Source organism: Cavia porcellus, unplaced genomic scaffold (assembly GCF_034190915.1).
Source record: "Cavia porcellus strain 051 isolate PalLab524CR breed Dunkin Hartley unplaced genomic scaffold, mCavPor4.1 scaffold_6, whole genome shotgun sequence".
Lineage (NCBI taxonomy): Eukaryota > Metazoa > Chordata > Mammalia > Rodentia > Caviidae > Cavia > Cavia porcellus.
In genome coordinates, this window is record NW_026947489.1 from 34,101,782 (window position 1) to 34,126,844 (window position 25,063).

The 25,063-nt window shown below is 34.1% G+C and overlaps 1 long non-coding RNA gene across 1 annotated transcript; it reads left to right on the top strand.

Annotated features, from left to right (window-relative positions):
- Positions 1–3,001: 3,001 nt before the first annotated feature.
- LOC134476251 (uncharacterized) lies at positions 3,002–24,774 on the top strand. Its single transcript, XR_010047832.1, has 3 exons — positions 3,002–3,060; positions 6,922–7,078; positions 24,652–24,774. It is a non-coding gene; the product is annotated as an uncharacterized LOC134476251 (long non-coding RNA).
- Positions 24,775–25,063: the final 289 nt, after the last annotated feature.

Here is a 25,063-nt window from a genome sequence, read left to right on the forward strand (position 1 = left end):
AAGTCATGAGATCTAAACCTTACTTTAGAAAAATTAAGAAACATAGACTTAGAAATGTTATTGGCTTGCCCATGGTCATAAAGCTAATAACACTCACCACTAAAGTTCATAGATAAATGCACACATTTGTTGTATTTGCTCTAGAGAAAAGAAAATTGTACATTTCAAATGGCATATATGGTTTATCAATATTTGCTTTAGGTTGAAATTCATCAATTTTTGAAAAGCCAATGACAACAGAGATATCTCCTAATATATATTAAGGTTGCAACTACATAAAAAATTTTTGTAAGCAAAAATGTAACAAAATTCAGGTAATGGTAATAAATCATGGTGTCTATTGTGAACATCTGTAAGTTTTTAAATTGTATGACATAAGGTTCCATAAATTATTTAGTGACATAAACTCAGGATAAGCCCTAGGCAAAATGTGAACTAAGGGAAATAGTTCTTTAATGCTCTACTCACTTCCTCTTAAATAGTGACTAATCTCTAAGGCAATATCTCATCATTGCTTACCTTGAGTTTAAAACTTTTTAAATACCTGGTGTCAGGTGCTATCCTAGGCACTTTAAATAAAATGTTATAATTATTTCTAATAACAACCATTTCAGCCAGTTTTATTACTCCTCTTGGATAGACAGAGCAACCAGCATTCAATAAAGTGAAGTGTTTTCCCTAAAGTCACTTAGCTGTTATAAAAAAAAAAAAAACCTTCAAGCTCCCACTTTTCTACTAAACATTTGAAACTTACCATATCACATGAAATCCACGGGGAACTTTTGAGGAGGTTTTACTAGTTTTTAAAATACTTTTATTAGGGGCCAATTGCAATGAAAGAAAAACCTCAGATATTTAAATTGTATAATTTTGTAAGTTTTCATCTATGATCACATTCTACCCCTACAATTTATAGACTGATTTAGAGAAAGCTGACATTTTGTTGATATTCAGTCTTCCTGTTGATGAAAAGGTATATTTCTCTATTTATGTTATCTTGAATTTCCCTCCACAATGCTTTATCATTTTTCAGATTATAGGTTATGCAACCTTTTATCCAATATCTCTCTATAGATTTTATATTTTTATGTTATTATAAATAATACTTCAAAACTTTAAATGCCTAAGCATTGCAATGCATAGAAATGCAATTGGATTTTGAGTGCTAATCTTAAAAACTGCTAAAAATGAGTTTGCTAAGCTCATTTTTAGTCCTAGTAGCTTTTCTACAAATTTTTTTGAATAATTACAATAAAATGATTGCATTACATGTGAAATAATACAATTTTACTTGTGTCTTCAATCTAGATGACTTTTTCTTTTATTGCCTTACTATTACTAACTATATTGGTTCGAATCTCAAATAAAATGTTTACTCAAAGTAGTAAGAGATATCCTATTTTGTTCTTGATCTTAGGAGGAAATCATGTAGCATTTCACCATACAGTATGAAGTTAGCTATAGGGTTTTTTATAGATGTAGTTTAAGAAAAATCCTGTATCCTTGGTTTGCTGAATTTCTATTATGAATAGCTGTTGGATTTTTTAAAATTCTTTTTGCAAGTTTAAGATGACCGTCTCTTTTTTTTTTTTTTTTAATTTTTTCTATGGTCCAAGTACTTCGGTTCATACAAAAGTCATGCATTGAAATCTTAACTTCCAAGGTGAGTTAGGTGTGAGAAGCAAGAGCCTTTGATAGGGGATTAGGAAAGGGATTAGTGTCCTTACAAAAAAGATCTCAGAGACCTAGCATTCTTCCTACCACGTGAGGACATGGTAGGAAGAGACCTTCTCTGCACAACAAAAGACTTCACCTGCACTGACTGTGTCAGCAATCTGAATTTGGATTGCTTGTCCTTTGGAATTCTGAAAAACACTTCTGTTGCTTGGAGTTACGCTATAGAAGCCACAATGAGCTAATCTGGTTTGGTGTGTCTAAATAGATTGATTTTTTGTGAATTAAACTGTTCTTGCACTCCTGGAATAAATCTTAACTTTGAATGATACAGTATCTTTTTTAATACAGTATCTTGTTGGATATTAATTGCTAAAGTTGTGTTTAAAACATGTTTATAGTATATATACCTTACATCTATGTTATTTTTAAAAAACATGTCTATCCATAAATAGGTATTATTGTTTTACAGATTTCTAACAAATTTTTCTGGTTTTGATATTAGAACAATGTTCATCTCATGGAAAATATTGGAAAACATTTTTCAGTTCCTTGAGATACTTTGTATAGAAGTGTCGTACTGTATTTCTTAAATATCTGATAGAATTCATCAGTCAATCCATTCGGGCCTGGCATTTTCTCAAGGAAAGATTTTTAAAGAGAAATTCAATTCCTTAATATATATACAGTTATTCATGTTATCTATTTCTTCTTGTGTGAGATTTGTGGTTTATGGTTTTCACATATTATCTATGTCCTCTAAGTTGCCAAATTCACTGATAAGTATTGTTCCTAAATGTCTTACTCCATTTTAAGATCTGTGAAATCTTTAGTGAAGACATCGCTCTCATCTTTTGTATATTGTACTTAATGATGATTAACTATCATTAATGCTTTAAATGTCTTCTCTCACATCTTTTAATACGAAAAATGTTGTTGATAATTTTAATTATTTTTGTTTCACATTTTTTACCAGCACATACTGCTTACAGATATTAGTAGGTTTCATTTTGGCAGTTTGGAACCCAATCTGACCATTTTCATTTCCCTAGACTCCTCTTGTACCACACTCTCCCAATTTCACACTTTCATGGGAGGGTTTTCAGAGTATGATTCTCATTCTTGATGTTGGTAATTTGTGCCTTCTCTCTGTCCTCATCTGTCTGTCTCAAGATTTATCAATTTCATTGTACCATGTGAGGAGATTTTGGTTTCATTAATATTCTTCATTGCTTTACATTTTATTAAATTGTTTTACTTTTATTAAATTTATTTATGGTCTGGTCTATTATTTTTGTCTGCTTATTTTTTTCTCTCTCTTTTTTCTAGTTTGCCAAAGTAGAAGAGAATGTCATTGATCTGAGAGTTTTCTTCACTTTAATTCAGGTATTTTGTGTTATACATTTTTTTCTCATTATTGCTTAAAATTATGATAACATTTTCCTTTTCATTCAGTTTAACACAGTTTCTCATTTGAAGCAATTCATATGCTATTTAGTTAATTCGAGAACAGGTTGATCAATTTGTCTGAGGATGATAGTGTTAAAGAAGGTAAGTGGAGATTACTAAGATCTACCGATTCACCATGAGGTCTATGGGAAAGGAACAAAACCCAATTAAAATAAGAGCTTTGGCTTTTAGCATGTACATGTTGTTGTCAGCCTGTATTCAGGTACATTATTCAATGGCCCTTTGTAAATTTGTAACTAGCCTTTAGAAGAAATAGCAAAGTTAAAAACTTTAAGTGCCTGGCAGAGTGGCGTACACTTGTAATCCCAGCAATCAAAGGCTGAGACAGGAGGATTACCATGAGTTCAAGATCAGTCTGAGCTACTTAGTGAGATCTTGTCTCAAAACAACAACAACAATAGAAACAAAAAATTTGTTATAAATATTGAGTCATTCACCAAAAGAAGAAGCCAATGGATTGCAATGAGTATCTAAAGAGCACAATATATAGAATAATTCAGTTAAATCATATATAGAATGTACAACATGCCACATATTGTTATAAGTGCTTTGCGTACATTAATTCAATAACACAACGCTTTAAAGAAGATAGCATTATTTTCATTTTAAACACAGGTAAACAAAGATGCAAAGATAAACTACTGAGGTAATGGGGACAGTGTTTGAATCTAAGACAGTGTGGCCCCAGAATTTGTGCTTTTATGACTGTTCTGTATTTCCACTCTTCTCTAGGATGCTATACTAGGTGATATTTAAAACACACATATAGACAGATAATGCAAGATAATTTATTAAGATATCGGTTTATATTTTGTTTTCCTCACTGAGAAGAATTGAGAAAGATCAGGCTTTTATTTCGTGTCTGATTGTGCTCATGGGCTAAGGCCACGGTGTTTACCGCCTCAGAGCTGTGGTCCAGAAAGAAGGCAGAAATCCCAATGACATTACCTCTGCTTTCTTATCTTGCTGCCTTGACTTTCTTAACTCTGTGAACGTCTTGTGTCAGGATAAGGGACAGGAAAACTCTAGCTCTGTGAGGAACGGGGCTGAAACAGCAGTAGGAGGGAGAGGGTTTTCCTCAGCACCAAAAGTGCTGTGAGAGGGCACAGCCTTGAAGGCAAAGGCTTGGTGGTGTGCACAGACAGGACTTCGGGCACCAGTCTCCTGGCCTTGGTAGACTTTTGTTGAGGGGTGATACAATGGCAGTGCCACTGTGCTGGAAGGGCATCTAGCTCACGCAATGGCAAATTAGAGATTGTTTATGGCAGAGTTAAATCTAAAGCCCTTACTCCAGGTGCCATTTTTGAGGCACCACGTAAGGTTTTTGGTTTTGAAATTCCTCAAAATCATGATGTTGTATTTATCATAAATTTGATAGCATAGTCTTACAATATTTAATTAAAATTTGATCAAATATATATTCATATCTGAATTTTCCCAGGAAATATACACATAATACCTTTATTCTAGGAACACATTCATTTAACCAATTCCTAAGCAAGTGTGTTTAGAAATTCTACTATATGTCAGACTAAGGCACTAAATTATAAACATGGGTAAATTACTCTTTTGCCATTTAAATCTATATAGCTTGGTAAATACAACTGCAATTGGAAATAGTAAACAATTAGAGCAGACTCATATATGAAACATTAAGGGAGAAAAGGAGGTATAGCAAATTTAATTGATGAAATTATATTTAATATAAGTATCAAAGCCAAATAAAAAATTATAAGTATTGTGAATCAGAAGGTATAAAGTGTTCACAAAGAAATGTCTCTTGAAACATAAGTGTGAAAAGTAACACTTTTGAGGAAGGAAGACCTTTGAGGCAGAAAGATCACAGGATGAATGTCATTCTATCACTAAAAAAAACAAACATCTTTAACCAAGTTTTGTTGCTTTTGCAATTTTATCTCTAACATGGGGCTAATTAGAGCCTTCTCCTGTTAAAGTGATAAAAGGTGACAAATATAAAATCCTAACATAACCCTTGGTCTTTTACAAATATTTCTTCCTCACCTTCACAGATAATTCCCAGAATAAAAGCACTTTAACCCCGTGTGTGAAAGACAGCAAATTTTGAATTACGGAAGTGAACATGGAAGTGTCTGGGGAATAGATTAGAAAAGGTCTTGTGTACCAGCCTAAGAATTGCAGACTTAATCCTATATTGAATCAAGGGTCATTTGAAGCACTTAAGCAGAGTATTATGCCATTAAAGACCTCTTTCAGAGTAAGAGGACACAATGGGGAGGGGGTAGGAGGCAGAAGGCTAATTCAGGACCTTCTCTTAAATTGAACAATAGATGGTAAGAATCTAGGATAGATGAGTTTGAGGAGTGAAGAAGGGAAACTCTCAAGAGATAATTTGGGTGAAGAAGTGAACCATGCAATGTGCAGCCTACAGATACTGAAAGATTTCATAAGAAGAAGAAAAATATGCATGAAGATCTACAAATTTGTTTTATTTTTAGGCATTTCACATTTCAGAAGCTTGAGGAGAGTTCATCAAAAATAAATTTTGTAATATATATATATATATATATACACTTAGAAATTACAAAAGAATAGATACAAAGAATAATTTTTATTACTTTATATCAATGATTATTAAAATTTATCTGAGGCATGGAAAAGGAAGAGGCCTGACATTTATTAGTACAATTTTATAACAATGCTGTTTATCTGTTACATCATTTATACTCACAAGACTTATAGTTAACTATTACCAGTTTTAAAATGAAAAAAATTCAATTTATGTCAATAAGAATCATCAACAAGGTTTATGTCCCAAATACAGGGAAATATAACCAACAGATGAAATACTTCCTTTGGAAAAAATAACACTAATGGTAATATCACCTTAAACCGAATGGCAGAAAATTGAATTATGAAAGTCAATACTGGCAATTACCAAGAAAGACATAAATTGTTAAAATAGGCAACAAAATGAAGATGTATAATAGAAAAATAAATAAAGTGGCTGCCTCCTGATGCACATAGAAAGATTAACAAGAACTTAGAGTAAAAATAAGAGGCCTCTATTTAAATATTGTGCTAACATATTGTTCATGGATTCAGCTTATTCCTTAAAATATTTTACTACTTCTGTATGTGGCTGGTGCTTATGTAAATGCTAAGAACATTAGCATTTACCACAAGTGTTGAAAAAGAATCATGGTTTGGTCGGAGAAAGGTAAAAAGGCTACTTCAATTATGTTGTAAGTAAACTTGTAGATACGTGCCCACGAATTTCAGAAACATAAATGGGTGAAGGTTAGCCAGTAATAGGAAGGGAACCTGGGAGAAATGGTCTTGACTTGAATTTTTAAACAGAAGGAGAAAGCTGGCCCGAATCTGGGAAGACAGAGATTCTGGGCAGAGATGTGGCCCTTAGTAAGACTGAAAAGAAACAATGTGATTCACATGATGAACTGGTTGGTTTTATATGAGTAGCAAAAAGATGAATTGGTGCATAAGAGAAAGTCAGGTCCTAACAGACTTCTTGGGCTCTATGGTTTCAGTTTCCTAGATTACTCATCTGTTGGGTCATCTTCCAGAAAGTATGCTAACCTAAGACTAAGACATCTAGAGCAGACATTAACCAGTCCCTCTGACAGAGTTGAAACATTGGATGTTTCCCTCAAAGTCTTCAGAAATGAGTCTTCATTGTACATTTGAAGAGATTGGATCAAATTAATTTCAGAAATGTTCTTAAATCCAATGAAGTCAGGCTTTTGCTCTCTACTTTTTCATCTTCAAATGTCTTTTAAGGAACAACAAGCAGCATTGGAGACTGGATTCTGTTCCCAGAATCCTGTCCTCCAGCTTCTCATACCAGCAGCCTCAAAAATACGTTTCCTGGAAGAAGATTTCCCTGCCAGATTGCTGACTGACTCAGACAACCTGGGGCCACGCCGGAAATTTACAGGTGAGCTCTCAGTGCAATTCCCGTAGTTCCATACTCAAGTACAAAGCATGCAAGAAGTTGCCTTTGTTTCCTCAAAATCTTTAGAAATTTCCTATTAGGTAAGTAAATTAGTAAACAAAACCTACGCCATCTTTCTATTCTACAGTGAAATTCTCTTTGAAGCCTGCATTATAGTCACATTAATATCACATTAGCTCTTCGTGATTAATATTACTCCATCGGATGAATTAATAATGATTGGCCACTTCACTAAGGTTTTACCTCCCCCTACTTTGACATGAAAAGGATCCAGTGCATTGATTATCACAAATCTAATGGATTGATTCATCATTTATGGGAAAAGAGCTTCTCTTCCCATAAGCTTATCTCCCCTCCCCAAGATATATTGTCTCTGGCAGCAACTCAAAACCATCCACAGATTACTCACTGGAGCCAATGATTATAATTAAGGATGGTGAGTTCAATGCAAGCTTTGAATGAATGAGTATGTATTGCACAAATGAATTGTTGTGCAGAAGGTGTACGCAAGAGAAGGGATCTTGTCCTCTGTTCTGCCTCTCTTGAATGAGTAATAAGTTTATAACAAGTGAGTAACATGGTTGCCTTCAGAAAAGTTGTCATGCTACCTTAAATTGTAAGAGGAATGTGATGTTGTTACCTGCTACAACCCACAGAATACATTTAGCAGGTGATAACTTTATGCACTTGATCTTACTATTCATCTTTTCACCAGGTATGCTCCTACTGAATTAACTTGGGTATCTTCTTTGGAATTATAGTCAGGATCTCTATTGAGAAGAGTTACACTTTTGTACTGCCAATTCAAAAGCATTCTTTTATCACAATCTATTCTTATTAAAAGTACAGCCATAGGAGCGCCTTCACACTAATATCTGGCCTTCAAAAATAGTCCTACTTTGGTCTGAAAGTTTATATTTATTTAGAATTAGCTTCCAGAGCAATTTAACACTATTATGTTTTAAATTGCATTGTGTAAGTTGGACTATTTCTTTACAATTGGCATTTGATCCATATGCAATAAAAGGTGTCCAGTGTTAATTTCAAAAATTCCACATCTAAGCTGTGTGTTAAGATAATGTCTGTTTATTACCACACATCACACTGTATTGTTGCACTTTCTAGTGTCCTTCAGTCTACTAATGAGCACTTGTGGTTTTGTAATGAAATGGGTAATATTTCTTCCCTAGAAGTTGTGGTAAATCTACTTTATAAGTGGTTGTGTTTTACACAGGCATGGAGGTGTAGCAGAAAAATTAAGTGTAAGCACACACTGGATTATTTCAAAAAGCATTAATAGTGCACCACTGCATTTTGAAGATGTAGATATACACACAGATGAAAGACAATGCATATTATTTTGAGGGAAAACAAGTCTTAAAATCATTTGAACACAATATAATACCTGTGATAAAAAATATTTTTATAAATATGAATACAGAACCAAGCTTGGTTCCATAAAGAATTCACAGGAAAGGTGATGACTGAATGGTCTTTGTTTTCTTCACATTCAGATAGTAAAGATAAACAGATAGAAATTATATCACAAAACACCAAAGGGCTTATTTTTTGGTTTATCCAGAATTCTGAAACCTGTATAAAGATATGCATGGCTTATTAAAATCTTTTTGGTTAATGTATAGCTCTACCTCCAAAACCTATGTAATCATGGAGTTCATTGCATCTGAGATATATGATAAATTTATTTATGAACCCTTTCCTGTGAGCTCTTCATAACTCTAAATTTGAAAAGTTATAACAATAATTGGGAAGAGAGAGCACTGACTTCCTATTTGCATTCATTTTCTCTACACTGAAAGCATCTTTGCAATGAGAATTGTGATACAGCATATCTTGTTTGGTATTTTTATATTTCAGAAGTCATTTACCCATTAAAGTTTAAAATAAAACATGTAAATTTGCTTTGAAAAGAGGCCTGATGATCAAACCAAGGAAAGTTTGTCTGTAATTCCATGGTGTGCTACAGGAAAATTACTACAGATGTCATCTGGCTTTTGCAACCCTTGGTTGAATGCATGAGTCTAATATTTGTATACAAACTTACTTTTAGAATCACTAATATATAATGATGTATTGTTTCATATGATGCTTTTAAAGAGCTGATAGAAAGTTTTAATTCACAGTATTTTAAAATGCAAAATATGATACTTGTATATATCACTTTTAATGTTAAATGTTTTTTATACTAGTAAGATATGTATGATTGTTTGGCAGAAATATTGGAAGTATGTGGTAATAGTGGCTTTACTATCACTGTGGTAGTGAAGAAAGAGTTTTTCTTTCAATGTTGACATCAAAAAAAGAATCAGAAGAAGAAAGGAAAGAAGGCAAGAGGGAGAAGGAAGGAGAAAAGAAAGGATTTACAGACCAAAGATCCAAATAGACTGTCTGTATCCATTGTTGGTTGACTTATTTGCTTATTATTTATTTATATTTGAAGAGTAAATATAGCCCTTATCTCTGGTTTATGATTTTTAAATATATTATTAACTGCTTAATACTTTGTTCTTGTTTACTTAGCAATTTAAACGTAGGTTTCTCTCTCTCAAGCCTTCAGAATCAGCTCCATGTATTCCCACTACATTATTTCTATCTTGTACCTAAACTTCTTTCTTAATGGAGGGTCAGTTATTCCGTGAACAGTGTAAAAAGTCTTCCCTAAAGACAGAAATTTTAAAGATGTTTCAAATTTTTGTTAGTGTATTTCTCAGTCCCAACATCGCAGCATGCGAAGTGTGGAGAATAGCAAGTGGCGTAGAGTTCGACTCTAGAAATTTGTACTTGTCCATCAACCTCCTGCCCAGACTGTGAGCCTTGTAAAGAAGGGGTGGCTCCTTATTCATCCTGAATTTTGTTAGTTATGCTCTGACAAAAGTAGATTCAGTTGAATGTAGAATAGAAAAGAGTCACTTCGGATGTGAAAATGTACTCGTAAAATTTTGCACTTTACTGTGTAAGTTTACAATTTTATCTCATAATAAAAATAAACATTTCTTTTAAATTTTATTTCATTATATTTTAAAATGTGCAAAATAGCATGTGCTTGCATTATAGAATGACTACATTCATCATGGAGCATCTGTATACGTATATAACACATCATAATTCTTTTTTTTTCTATCTTCCCCTTTTCTCCCTTCAATCCTGCTTCCGTCCACATTTATAAAAGTCATATTTACATTTATTTCTGCAGTTCTTTTTCTCTAAATTTCTTTCTCCTTCTTTTTCCCCTTTCCCATCTCTTGTTCCCCTTGTCATCTGAAAAGTTCTTTCTGCTTCCTAATATGTATCTTCTATTTTGCTCCTTATTTATAGTTTATGTTTCTCACATAAGGGAAGAAATATGATATTTAAACTTGTGTGTCTGATTTATTGCATCCATTTACCTAAAAATGTCTCAAGTTTATCCTTTTTGTGGCAAAATAGTATTCCATTGTGTATAAACACCATATTTTTTTACTTTTTTCTCTTTTTTTACAATTTATTTTGAAGAGAATAAACCTGAAAGAAATAAAATAGAATAGAGTTAATTAAAACAATACAATGAATGTGATATAAGACTTCAAACAAGATAAAAGGAAATCAATAATGATTTCCATAATTTCTCTTGTTATCTTCAAAATAACTCCCCAATACGTCTATCATAATAAAATCAAACAAAACAGAACATAATAAAACCAGTCAAAACAAAATAATGAAAGCAATACATGACTTCAAAACAAGACAATAGGAATACAGCAGTGGCTACCATAATGCATCTTGTTATCTTCAAAGTAGTTGCTTATACTATCAGACATAATACAATCAAACAAAATAAAATAGAATAAAATCAATTAAAGAAAACAAGTAAGGTAGTACAGGGCTTAGAAACAAGATAATAGGAAATCAATAATGGCTACCATAATATATTTTATATTTTTGAAATAGCTATACATGTCATCAAATATAATAAAATCAAAACAAAACAGAATAAAAGCAAACTAAATAAAACAATGCAAACAATGCAAGACTTCAAAACAAGATAATAGATCAACAATGGCCACTGCCTTCCCTTTTTAGACATTTCCTCCCTTTCCACTTTCACATCTGTTGTGCATTTTGGATCCCACTAAGTTCTTTAGTTTTTATACCAGGGAGACAACACAATATTCACCCATGTGGCTCTGAACCATTTCACCCATGAGCATGATCTCAAATTGTATCCATTTATCTACAAGAGCCTCATGGAGTCGTCTCTTTACTTCAGTTGCCATCACTTCAGAAACTTCAGGTGTGTGATTCCCAATCCCTTCCGTGTTTACATCTCCTGGACTTCCTCTGCTTGGGTTGGAGTCCAGAGACTACTTTTGCTTCGTTGTCTTGTCATTTTCCTGGATTCTTTCAAACAAGCAGGTCGTGAGGTCCCAGACACTTCCTGTGTTGGCTACAGTATCCAGTGGTGGCTAGTTCACGCACTGGTGCAGGGTTGGCTGCTGTTTTATCCAGCCCATGTTGGCTACCTGGGGTGGGAAGCTTCCCTGATGGGCCAGGCATGGCTGCTCCCTCCTATCCCGATCTGGTTACCAGTGGGACGGGTCCCCCAATGGCTTGCTGGAGTGCGTGCAAAGGCAGTACAATTCTTTATACCATGCCTCATACCTAGAATCATGTCTCATTATTTGTCTTTCCTCTTCAAGAATGAGGCCATAACTTTAGCATCTGTGGACCTCTGAAATTCTTTCAGGAACTTTAGATCAGAGATGAACATGCCGCTTGGAATTCTCTTCAGCAGATGGTCCAATGTTCCTGGCATCTCCAACTTCCCAGAGTCTCCACTGTACCTTCAGCTTCGCTCTCACAGTTTTATACATTGCCCTCTCAAAGGCTTCTGGTAGGGACTGTGACCCTGATACATATATTTTCTAGGTCTTTCAGGCTTTCTGAAACCTGAACGGAGTCCTCCATAACCGAAAAAGCGTTGCATTCTCCATGCCTAAGAAACTAGCACCACATGGAAGGTACCTGGTTTAACTAATAGCCAGACCTCACTGGATCATGGGTATAATAATCTTTGAGTATCTGGACAGCTGAATTTGGGGATCCAAGTTTTCTTTATCCCATTCATCTGTTGATGTGCATGTGGGCTATTACAAATAGCCAGAAAATGCATAAGACAAGCTCAACACCATTGGTAAGTAAAAAACATAGGTTAAAAAAAACTAAGATTCAGTCTCATTCCAGAAAGAATGACTGTCATCAAGAAATCAACCAGTAACAAATTCTGAGAGGTTTCAGAGAAAAACAAATCATTCTTCCTTGGTTACAAGAGTATAAATTGGTACAACCACTTTGTAAATCAGTATGATGATCTCCCAAAAACCTAAAACTACATATTCCATTTGACCCAACTGTTCTCCTTCTAGAGATCTTCCCCAAAGAGAAAATTCATCATACCACAGTGATACATACATACCCATGCTTATAGCAGAAAAATAAACACTTCTTGAAATATTAGAGTTAAAAAGCACACTCTAAAAGAAGTTAAGAAATTTTCTTAAAGTGGTATTCACACAATAGGCTTGGTATTTGCTTATGTAAATTTAGCAATTTTCTAATGATTTTTCCTTTGCTTATTATTTATTACATTTTACTTAATATTGAGAAAATATCAGTTGTCCAAATTAAGACAGCACCACATGGTATGACACTGAGGAAGAAGTTTTGGAAAAGATAATTTTGAAGGGAATCAAAAGAAATTACCGGGGCTAGGGGTTTAGCTCAGCGGCATAAGCACCTGCCTTGCAAGCAGGCAGTTGTGAGTTCGATCCCTAGTACTGATAAAAACGAAAAAGAAAAAAAAAAGTTCTTTTACTTTTCTCTTCATCATATTATCCCTATTTCTCTCCATTTTATGCATAAACTACAATACAATGCATAATAAATCAATAACCGGGCTGGGGATTTAGTGACACAAGCGCCTGCCTGGCAAGTGCAAGGTCGTAAGTTCCATCCTTGGTATCCAAAAAGAATAAATAAATAAATAAATAAATAACCAGCATTCACTGAGTATTTGCTTGGTTCCAGGGACTGTTTTAAGTTTTTACATACTTATATAATTATCATAAGAACATAATAATCCTATTTTTTATAGAAAGGAAACTAAGGCTATCTGGTTAGGCAACTCTTAACCTTGTAAAAATGAATGGCCAAATAACTCGTATGAATAAATAGATAAATGAACTTTCATGCCTTTATGAATGCAAGTAATCTGTTCTTGTTAGATTTCAAAAACAGAAAATTAGGTTCACTGAAAATCAAAACAATAATTTGTTGAATTTTTCTAAAAACAATTTAAAACTAATGCTTAAAATTAATTTAAAAATATATTGCTTTATGTTTTCTAAAACAGAGACACAATTTCATCTTTTAAAATAATATGAGATTTAAAATAATATGGGTGATATTTTTCATTCACTGGGGGAAATTTTTTTTCTTTTCTCTCTTTCAATCCTTTTTATTTATTTATTTATTTATTTTTTATTTTTTGGTAGTGAGAAGCAAACTCAGGATGTAACACTTGTAATTACTTTTTAAAAAATATTTGGGTAGCATCTCTAGTTCAGAGTAAATGAAAATTTATATGAATCTATAATAAAAATTATGACAGTTGTGTCATTTTTAGGCTATTTTTGCTTTTTTCTTTGGAAATTTCTAGTAAAATATGAATCATCTCAATATTGCAACACATTAGGTCCTAACTGAACTCTAATGAAATTTTATTCTAATCCATATAAATTCACATTAAAGAGAATCCAGATATGCTTGTCATCCTCTGGTATACATGGGAATCAGCATTGAACTTTGATTTTGTAATTCCTTTTGGAAAACATTTGCAAGTATGTTTTCTAATAACAAGATAAAATATTCCACTCTCCTGAGAACAGATGGGATATTTGTAAAGATCTTGGGACAGAGCTTCATCATGAGATCTGTTTTCCATCTGAGGAACTTAATGTATCCCATCCCAGGAAGACAGAGGTTTCTCCTTTGGTTATCATTTCCAATAGAGTCCCTTGGTAATAGATTGGTTTTAATTTCATGAGTATAGACTTGCTTCTACTGACTCTATATCTAGTTACTGTATCTACTCCATGAGATATTTGCCCCTTAAGACTATTTTCCTGTTTGGAAATTGTAGCTATAAACTGATTAAGAAAACCACCCTCTCCTTTCTTAAAGATCAGGTTAGTTATTACTTCAGAAGCAATGTGGTTACACAAGATTAGTTAGATTAATCAATGCTTTACAAGGTTAGTGAGTTCTTCTAAATTAGATAGTGCCTTAGCTACTTCTTCATTCTGAGCACTGCCAGACTAATTTATCTCTTGATTTCTTTTTTCTCTCGAAGGAAATTTAATCCTTATGACTGGGACCCCCATACCATTTCTCTGTCACTTGTGAATGGGGAGATTGATATTTTTCATGCTCTTTCCTGAAAGAATTGGTGATACAGCTAATTCTGACAAAGGAATGAACCTGATTCCACAGAGGTCTTGTCTCTCCTTTGATCACTTCTGTTTTAAGCCACTCAGTGCAACTCAAGATAAGAGGTCTCAGACAGAGTTGATACTAGGCTAGCAGGCAGTTCTGCAGCTGGAGGTATGTAATGGGGTGCCAGCATGCACACTGTAGCCCTGTTCTGCTCTTAGGAAGCACACAATTTGAAAATTCTTGAATGTAGTATGGATCGGGGACTGCAAGTGCAATACCAAATCGAAGTCCAATTTCAGCTTTGGTTTCTACTTCTGCTTCTTCAAGTATATAAGCTGGAAATCACTTTCTCCTAACACAGTTTTCTCACATGCGTCACTTTTATTATAGGTTATTCTATGCCTACAATGGTGATCTACTACATGAAGTCACTTGACAGGAATCCTATAACACGTTACATGTATCAAAATATATTATTTCTGATAGAAGATTACTTAAGGTTTCAGATAAGTTTTCTGATTTTTAAAAATCCATTTATCTTTGATTTTATTTGTTCTACCCACTTGGCAACTTATTTTAGGAAATACCCACAAAGATGGATTTTGGAGTTAAATTCCTTCCCATATGGTACTAATATAGCTCCATTTTTGCCTTCATGAAACATAGCAACAGATGTCTAACATTTATGGTTTCTAATAGGCCTCTGATCTCGGGAAGGTCCTTTTTTGGAATAGGCATTGGTATGTTTCTAAAGCTACAGCTCATTTACAAGATTGTATTTTATGAGATTTGTTTTTACCAGTAATACAGATGTCATCCGTATCCCCAGGTTTTTATTTAGCACATAAGCAAGCGGTGTCTGCCTAAGATAAGAACTTGCACTGTTAATAGCTTAGAGAGGAAAGATCAGCTCTTACTCTATCTGGAAGTAAAATACTGGGACTCATGCACTTGAGCCGTTAACTGATACAGCCTATTTTAATTTCCACTAGGATGAAATGTCCACTGGGAAGGACTCTGTCACATGCATTCTGATAGTTTTGGTTCTGTAGTCCTGGTACAGAATCTGTAGAGGAGAATCTGCAGAGAAGAAGGCTAGAGAGTTTTTGTTTTAGCGAATAGTTGGATTTGATTTTCACCAAAAAGAGTTACATTGAAAATAACTCTTCAGACCTAGTTGAAAGAAGATAAGCTACACAGGGAAACGTTAGTACACATGTGGACTAAGGCTTATTATACAAGGGAGACCAAGACCCTAACATGGTTGGTGTTAGGAGATGCTGTAAAGGGCTTGAAAGAGCCTAATAATGATTTTATAGTGTTTTGTTTTCCAATCCAGCCTTGTATCATTATGTCATATTAAAAACAACAATACAATGCTAATTGTTTAATATACACAATATTTAAATCTGACCTCATTTTATTAATACATTCTAAAGGATCAGGTAGAGAGACAAAATGAACCCACACTTCAACTTCATCGTAGTGCTGTATGAAATATATTTAACACTATTGATCTTTTCTAAATGAAAATAAATTGCAATTTTTTTATACTAGGGATCGAACTCATGACCTCACATTTGCCAAGCAGGCACTTAACGTGCCTGAGCTAAACCCCCGGCCCTCAATTGCTGTTATAAACATGAAATGAATACTTGGATAGAGTAATGATTTTGGACATTGATAAAAGATGTGAATATGACTGCGCGTGTGTGTGTGTGTGTGTGTGTGTATGTGTGTGTGTGTATTCTTTACCACTTACTTAAAAAAAACAAGAGGTACAAGTAATATCTTTTTGGATGTGTGTGTAAAATCAAAAGAGTGAGGAATATAAGTTAGTTGGTTATTATTCAGGAGAAAATCCTATTTAATTGAGAATTAAACAGCTTCAAACCACAGCAATTGCCAGATTCAATCTGTTCTAATTTTTAAATCTCATATCATCCACTAAAACTTTAAAGATGAATTAAGAAATAATATTCAAGAACTAATGGTATCAAGCTACTTTACCTTGGTGCAGAAAGCAATAACATAATCTCACAAAGTTTATATGTTGGTTTGTAAAATTCTATTTGCCTTTATTAACAACTGCTTAAGGCTAATTTCTCAGCCTAGATCATAATTTCATCCATTCTTCATGCTGAGTTTTCATCAGGGCTGTACAGAGAGTGAGAAACTTCATACTTGAGAAGGCTGTGAGGAGATTGCAGTTTTGATTATTTTTGATTGAGTGCCTTAATTATGTGACCCAAAAAAGTATATTTTAACAACCTTTGTCATTTCTGAACAAAAAGGATTTAAATTCTACTATAAAGAGTGTTCTTCTGTGTCAAACATCTGCTCTAAAACTTACAGCAATATCCTCACTGAATTGCATGAACAAATTTGATTAGCATCAACTTCTGGGAATGGTTTCTAGCTGATTGACCTGGGGACCTTATCTTCAAATATTGGCATTGTATGGATTAACCTAAATCCAGGAAAATGTCAGATATTAAGGCACATAATTGCAGGTTAATTGGAAGATAAAGACGCATTAATCTAATGTTGAACACAGGGAAATATTGATGGTATTATCTTATTAGTTTGGCTGGGAGAAATAATCTTATTATCAGAAGGAGGGCAAAATAGCATTTTCTCTGTGTAACTGATTGTTGAAGTTTCTGTAATAACAAATTCAAGGCTCTGAACTTAAATTGCTTTAGTTGATTTGATATTTTTCTGATGCCTCCAGTCACATAGCGATGAGCTATATGAATAAAAGGAATCTCAGATAAAATAGAATTTCAGAAATTTCAGAGAAACATAAACTGTGATACTCATACAATGTATGAGCTTCCTTTCTCATCCATATTAAAGGGACATAGCATACATTACAATTTCAAAAAATGATATTTTGGGTATGTTCACATATTTGTTAGCTTGCAAATGACAAAAAGACTCTGGTTTGGGGAAATGGGAAGAGACATAAAGACAAAACAGAATCTCTTGAAATCCCATGAGGAGGTTCAGTGTTTTAAATCTTAAGCTAGGTTACTGTTGCTGTAGTTTCAGACAGTTTTTTTTTTTAAAAAAGTCACTCTCCCATTTCTGTAAGAGAATGAGATAAGGGCACAATAAAGAAAAATTAGCTTTCATTAAGCATCTAGTAAATAGTAGTCACCTTGTGACTTTGCCAGAATGGGAGTGTTATTGTACATCTTTCCAAAGAAAGAAAATGAAATTGAAGAAAGTCCAGTAACTTGATCACTTGATACCACTGCAAGAGCATTTCTTTGAAAATTTGTGACTCAATTTTTTTATATTATGAGTTTGTGTGTGAGGCATATTCATGTGCTCAAGACACAATCATGTCCAACTTCCTTTATGTATCTGCTCTGTCTCATGCTTCACCATGAGTGGCTTTTTTCATGGGGAATAAGTGATGATTAAGCCCCATGATAGTGACTTCAAGGTAGGAAGGCGATCCTTTCTCAGATTCTATAGATATCTCTGATGATTATGGCTCTCATATAAGCTAATGATGTGGTAAATAAATACGAGCTCTTTAAATTCATTTCTTATAAAATATATGTAGGTGTGTAGGGAGGTAGACAATGGGAATTACCATGAGTAAAAAGTGCTAGGAATTGGAAGGATTAGGGTCTGTAATAAAATCAAACAACCAAATAATTCCCCAGCTGAATCTGTGACCACTGGTGATTTTTATAATAATTAAGAAGGATGATATCTTTAGTTATCTCCAGTTCTCCATGCTGAGACTATAATTATAATTCTGGTTTCTACTTTGGTAATAAAACTAATTGTTAAAAAAAAAACTAATTGTACCAGGTCAGTCACTTTACATCAGTTCTAACTTCTATCAAATTGATCACTTGATTCTCCTGGCAATGACCCACTGATAAGAAATGGAAAAAGTTACCATAGGAAAATTTTGGATTCCTATTTCAAAACACGAAGTTTATGTAAAAACATTTTCTGAGATTCTGAAAGTATAACATGCTTCAACTACTCCATATATGTGCCTTTCTGATATGCCTCCATCATTTTGGAGTAGTTCCTTATTCTCTGACACTAGGTTTTACACTCATTTTTACACACTCAGAATTAGAATAAACCATTTTCCAAAAAAAAAAACCTCTGTCCCTTTTTGGGAAATAATATTCAAAAAACAAGATCTTGGCATGAGAGATGCTTACTGCAAATAATACCTGCTATTTCTCTCAGGAAACAGAACTAGAAAATACATGTGTGTACATATGCACACACATAAACATGTATTCACCTATACAATTCTATGGGTGCAAGAATACCCACCCTCATACTTCTGTACCTGTTTCTATATCAATCTACATATATAGTGCATGAACAGACGTAGATTGGTGGATTCACGTGCACATATATATATGATCTTGTGTTTCTATGTTTCATATAGTCCTACGTTTTATATATAAGTCCTACATTTTATATATAAGCCTCATGTATATGCCCATATGTATATAATCATAAGATCTTTCTCATAACTATGATTCCAGTCTAATTTTACCCAGAGTTCATTCTAATCTCTCCCTTTCCCATATTTGGAATTTTCTTTCAGTTGACATAAATTCTATCTTTCATGGTTCATAATACATTTACTTATTTTATTAAATCCTAGATTACATGAAAGTAATTTCAAAACTGTTTACTTATAACTCTGTGTGGGAGAGGAAAACCACAGATTTAAAGTTGTTAACATCCCTTTTGTCTCTAACTTGAGGGTATTTAGGTCAGAGATATATATTAGCCCCGTGCCCCACCTCAGTAGGGTTAAGCCATGCAACTGAAGTTGAGTTTGGTTCCTTGGCTTCTGTCTACATCGCATTTTACGGATTCCACCCCACATCATTATATTACATTTCTTTTTTTTTTTTTTTTAATTTTATTTAAAAGGAAAAAAAAAAAGAAAAAAACCAAAACAAGACAAAACAGTGTAAGGGTACAAGTAATACAGGACTATCAAAAAAATAGTAAGAAATCACCAGTTAATAGATTACACATTGTCATCGTAGAAATAGCTGCTTAAGTCACAGGATCAAAGAACACAAAGTGGACATTCAAACAGTGAGACTGCAAACAGTTGTGTTCAATGAACCAACATGTATTACATTTTCAACATAGTTCTAGAAGCCAGAAATGCAAAAAAATACAGCCAGGGAAATGTTTTTCGTCTCTCCTCAATTTCTCCCGTGCTAACACTTTCCATTCCCACCTACCACACAGATACCCTGTAATGTTCATTTTACTTCAGACTTCCTGTTTGCATCTATGAGCAGATACAGGCATGTTTTCTTTCTTTTTTTTTTTTTAATTTTAAAGAGAAAAAAAGATAAGCAATGAAACTGAGTTTCAAAACAGGCTAGTAGGATAGTTACAATAGTTGATACATCATGTATTGTCTTCCTAGTAGTTATTCAGAGTACAGGATATAGGCGTGATAGTTTGTCTAAACAGTTCAGCACAAAACATTCTTTACAGTAACAAATAGAAGCTGGCTGTGTAATTATCTAAACTATCCTTTTTCTTTCTTTCTTTCTATCTATCTATCTATCTATCTATCTATCTATCTATCTTTCTTCTTTTCCCTTTTTCTCCTATCCTAGTTTGTCTTTTCTATTGAACAGTTTCTTCCCAATTCACATTATCTAATGTACATTTCAGATTCTCTGTTAGTTCAGTTTTTCACAATGGTGATACAATATGATTTTACTTATGTGGGTTCCATTAATTTCATCTATGAGTATGTCTCGAGTTGTATTCATTCACCTATAGAAGTCTCTAGTTTATCCTTCTTTATGGCTGAGTAGTACTCCATCAGGCATATTTGCTTATTTTGCTTACTTTTCCATATATTATTTTTATTTTTTGTTTTTTCATAAAATAATGTAGAGATTATTCATTATTTTTGTACAGATACCTGGTATTTTGCTAAAGACTGTAAATAAATAATTCAAGCACTTTTCTATGTATAGACATTCACTTTGTCTATAATATTTGCTATGTATATTTTTGAACTTCAGATAATTGTACATGCACAGGTACCTTGTGTACTTATATCACTCATATTACACGTTCAGTGATTTACTGTTATTCAATATCATTTTGTCAAGTCACTTATCTACTGAAATTTCCATTCTGTAAAGTTTTCCATTCTGTAAATCTAACGATATTTGGGATGTTTTTCAGCTTTCTTGCTGTTACAAATGGTGCTGCCATGAACATGTCTTACACATGTGTCTTGCTAATGGATATTCAGAAAAACAAAATGTACAGTCTGAAATCAGAATCATTTTAAAGTCTTATATATAATGTCAAATTGCTCTCAAAAATGGTTGTATCCATTTATGCTTCTGCCAGAAGAAGGTAAACATTTCCTTTCAGTCACAACCAAGCTTTTCTAATGCTAAAATAATTTTTGTTAGACTGAAGAGATGTTAGAAATTAATATGCTTCTAGTGGTTTGTGAAGTATGGTGCCATCTTGTCTTCCTGCTCTAGGGAAGAGTCTCATCAGATTATTGATACATTTTCATTGGGTTTACATTTTCTTTTTTTTTAAATTTTATTTAAGGAGAAAAAAACAGAAAAGGGTGCAAGTTATACAGAATTTTAAAAAAAGAAACACTAGGAAATCACTAGTTAATAGATTACAGATTGTCATCTTAGAAATAGTTGTTCAAGTTACAAAATTAAAGCATATAAAGTGGACATTCAAACAGTGAGACTGAAAACAGTTCTGTTCAATGATCCAACAAAAACTCAGTAATATGGTTATTTATCTTATACACTTAAATATATATGCAGTTATATTCTTTAGAGCACTTTCTTTTCCTCTCTTTTTTACAATGACAATTACACATTTTGGGTTTTATTACTCCCACAGTTCTTATTACTTTTTTTTTTGAAGAGAATAAAACCAAATGTGGCATAACAAAACAGAGTCAGTCAAATCAAAAGGACGGACATAGTACATGGTATAAAAACAGAATACAAGGTAATCAACAATGGTTACTATAATGTCTCTTGCTATCTTACAAAGAATTGCCTATGTTGTCAGTTATAATAAAATTGAACAAAACAGTAAAAAACAAAACCAATAAAATCAAAACATTTGAGACATTACAGGACTTCAAAAGAAGATAATACTCAAACCAGAATGGGCATCATAGTGAGTCTTACTGTCTTTACAGTTGTTACCTATACTCTCAAACTTGGTACTATCAAGCAAAACATAATAGAGTAAATAAAATCAGTCAAAACAAGATGATGAGAGCAATACAGGGTTTCAAATCAAGTCAATAGGAAATCAAAGTGGGTTACTATAATATATCATGCTATTTTTTATTTATTTTTCCCTTAATTAAAAAGATAAAAATAAAAAATTAAATAACGAAAAAAGGAGATTGAGATAAAAGAGGACATAACAACAAAACAGCACAGGTATGAACATAACCAGTTAAGCAAAATAGTGTTTCACCACAAGATATCCCAACATAAAAGTAATTACCATTGTGTCTCTTTCCTTGAAATATTTGAGTATAACTTCGTATATTGTAGCATCAAACATATCAAGATAATGTGAAACCATTCAAGAGAATGACAGCATTACAAGGTATTTAGAGCCAACTAACAGAAAATGAAAAATGGTTTCTGTATAATCTCCTTGTCTATATAAGTTTTTGTTTATATTATCACATATAATAAAATCCAATAAGATACAACCTTTTAAGACTGATGGAGACAGAAGAACAAAAGCTTGATGGGACTTCAAAACAAGATGATACTAAATCAGCACTAGCTATTATGATGTCTTGTTTTCTCCAAAATAGCTGTTCATACCATCCAACCTTCTCTTCTTCATTTCTGTTGTGCTCCTTTTTCTGTCGTTTGTTGTCTGTTTGTCTTCTTAATTTCACTTTCTGCTCCATTCATTGTGGCCTCTCTGCCACTGTTTCTGGAATCTTGGTATTTTTCTCTGTTAGAATGTTTTTCCCCTAGCCCCTCTTTATCCTGGAAGCACCTTGTTTATCCATCAATTTCTAGGGACAGTTGTGCAGGATATATCAATCTTAACTGGAGGTTATTGTCTTTCAAAGCTTGAATTATTTCGCCCCAAGTTCTTCATGATTTGATGGTTTGTGCCGAGAAGTCTGCTGTAATTCTGATGGGTGTTCCCTTTTAAGTGATCTGTTTCTTATCTCTGACAGATTTTAATGTTCTGTTCTTCTATTGGATTTCTGGAATTTTGATTATTATATGCCTGAGTGTAGTTCTGTTTGGATTGTAGGTGGCTGGGGTCCTGTATGCCTCATAGATCTGAGTATCTTTACCTTTTCCCATATTAGGGAAGTTCTCCTTGATTATTTCTGTGAATAGCCTTTGCAGTTCATTTGTTTGTATCCCTACTTCTTCCTTTACATTCTTAATTCTTAAGCTATAGATCCTCTTATCATTTTCTAGCCTTTGTATTGTTACTGCTTGCTTCCTTGTTATTTTTAACAAGTTTTTCCTTTCATGCTCCCATATTACAAATCTGTCCTCCAGTTCAGATAATCTATCCTTAGTCTCTTTCAAGCTGTTATGCCAGCTTTCAATAGAGTTTTTAGTTTCCTGGTAATCTTTGAACCTGCTTCATGTATTCTATGTTTTCTCTATATTCTCCATTAAAAAATTCTCCCCTTTTTTTCTGTTCTTCCATTCCGCCATCTGTTTTTTCTTCAGAGGCTTAGCATTTCTTTAACTATTCTACTTATATCTTACTTCATTTGGTTAAATACTTCACTTTTGAACTCATCTATGAGGTCCCTAAGATACCGTTTTATGTCTATTGGTGCCATGCCTGATATTACATATTCTGTCCTCATTTTCCTTTGCATTTACCTTTCCTGGGTCAGTGTTCTCAGGATTGGGAACTGAAGACACTTTCTTGTTGCTCCATCTTCCCATATTTTTTGTTCCTTCCATACAAGCATATAGAGGAGGCCCAGTTTCTTTGTCAGGTAAAGTTTGTTTGAATCACGCTGGCTAGGTGTTCCAGTCCACTGCAGTGTACTAGAGAGACACAGACCTGGACAGCCTATGCTGGGCCCACCTCTCCAGGTCAGTCAACCTGCTGAAGGTTTCACTGCATTAGGATGCACTGCCAGGTGCAGGGACCTGGTTTGGGCTAGCATACTCGGTCTTAGTTCATGGCATCACCCAGGTCAAGTGCTCCCCACCAATCCTACTTGAGAGGGGACTATGTGACTGAAGTCACTGCAGCGTCCTGTTCCGGCTAGTCTGCCCGGTCCCAGAATGTCCTCTGTTGGAGCCTCCTAGTTTATGGAAGGGTCCCCATTCCTCTCACTCACCACAGGTCAATGCAGGGCTCCCCACTAGCTCTGTTCTCAACTTGGTTCACTGATTCCCGCTCTCAGAGCTTTTGTGTCGCTATCCCTGTTGTGCCAATTCAGATGCAGCAGTGGTGGCAGGAAATTCAAGCTGCGGTTTCCAGAGGCGCGGGTTCTGGCTTTGGCACTGAGACATTAGCTGTTCCAGTCATAGCACCAGGATTGCATTTTCAGTTGGTTTCTCTCAGCTTAATTCATTCCTGGGTTAGCAGGGTATATCTCCCCCTGCTTAGGACTCCCAACACTGCACCATTCCTGGAATCTAAGCTGGCTATCTCAGAGAGCCTCCATAGCTGCTGTTATCTATCCACCATGTTCTCCTGGAAGTTGGGTTTACATTTTCTTAGTGATTGATTAGAATCTTTTAAGTGTTCTGGATTCTGTTCACTTAGTTGTCATGTTGCAAACATTTGCTCCGAGTCTTTTGTTGGCTTCTATGATTCAAATGTGTCCCTCAAAGTTCATCTGTGGCCCTTGGCAAATGCTGAGAGGTAAGTTCGTCACCAGGGCTCTGTCCTGTGAATGGAGTCCTGCAGACACGGTCAGGGGAGCAGAGGTCTGTTCTGGGAGTAGATGAATTAACCAGCATATTTGGCTCTGATGCTCACATTTCCTTGTCCTTCTGCTTTCTCCCCAGGATGGCAGAGGGTGGAGACCTGCTCCAGATGTGGCTCTGACCTCAGACTTTCCAGTTTTCAGAACTGCAAGAAATAATCTTCTGTTCTTATGAATTACTCAGTCTCAGGTATTTTATTTCAGCAGTGTAAAATATACTCAGATAGCATCTGATAACCTAGAAATTCTCAATCTTCATATTGTTGAAAATATAGTTTTTCCTTTGATTTAGCATTTTTTTGCATTTTGTTTAAAATATATTTCCATACCCTGATGAAAGAATTATATATTTTTTCTATTACTCTCTCAGTTCCTCAGAGCTTTGCTCCTCCTCACATACAATCTCCCTGTATTTGATCCTTTAGTTTCAGGGTTTATATGAGCATCAAATTTCATTTTTCTCTGTGATTAACCAATAATACCTATACCATTTA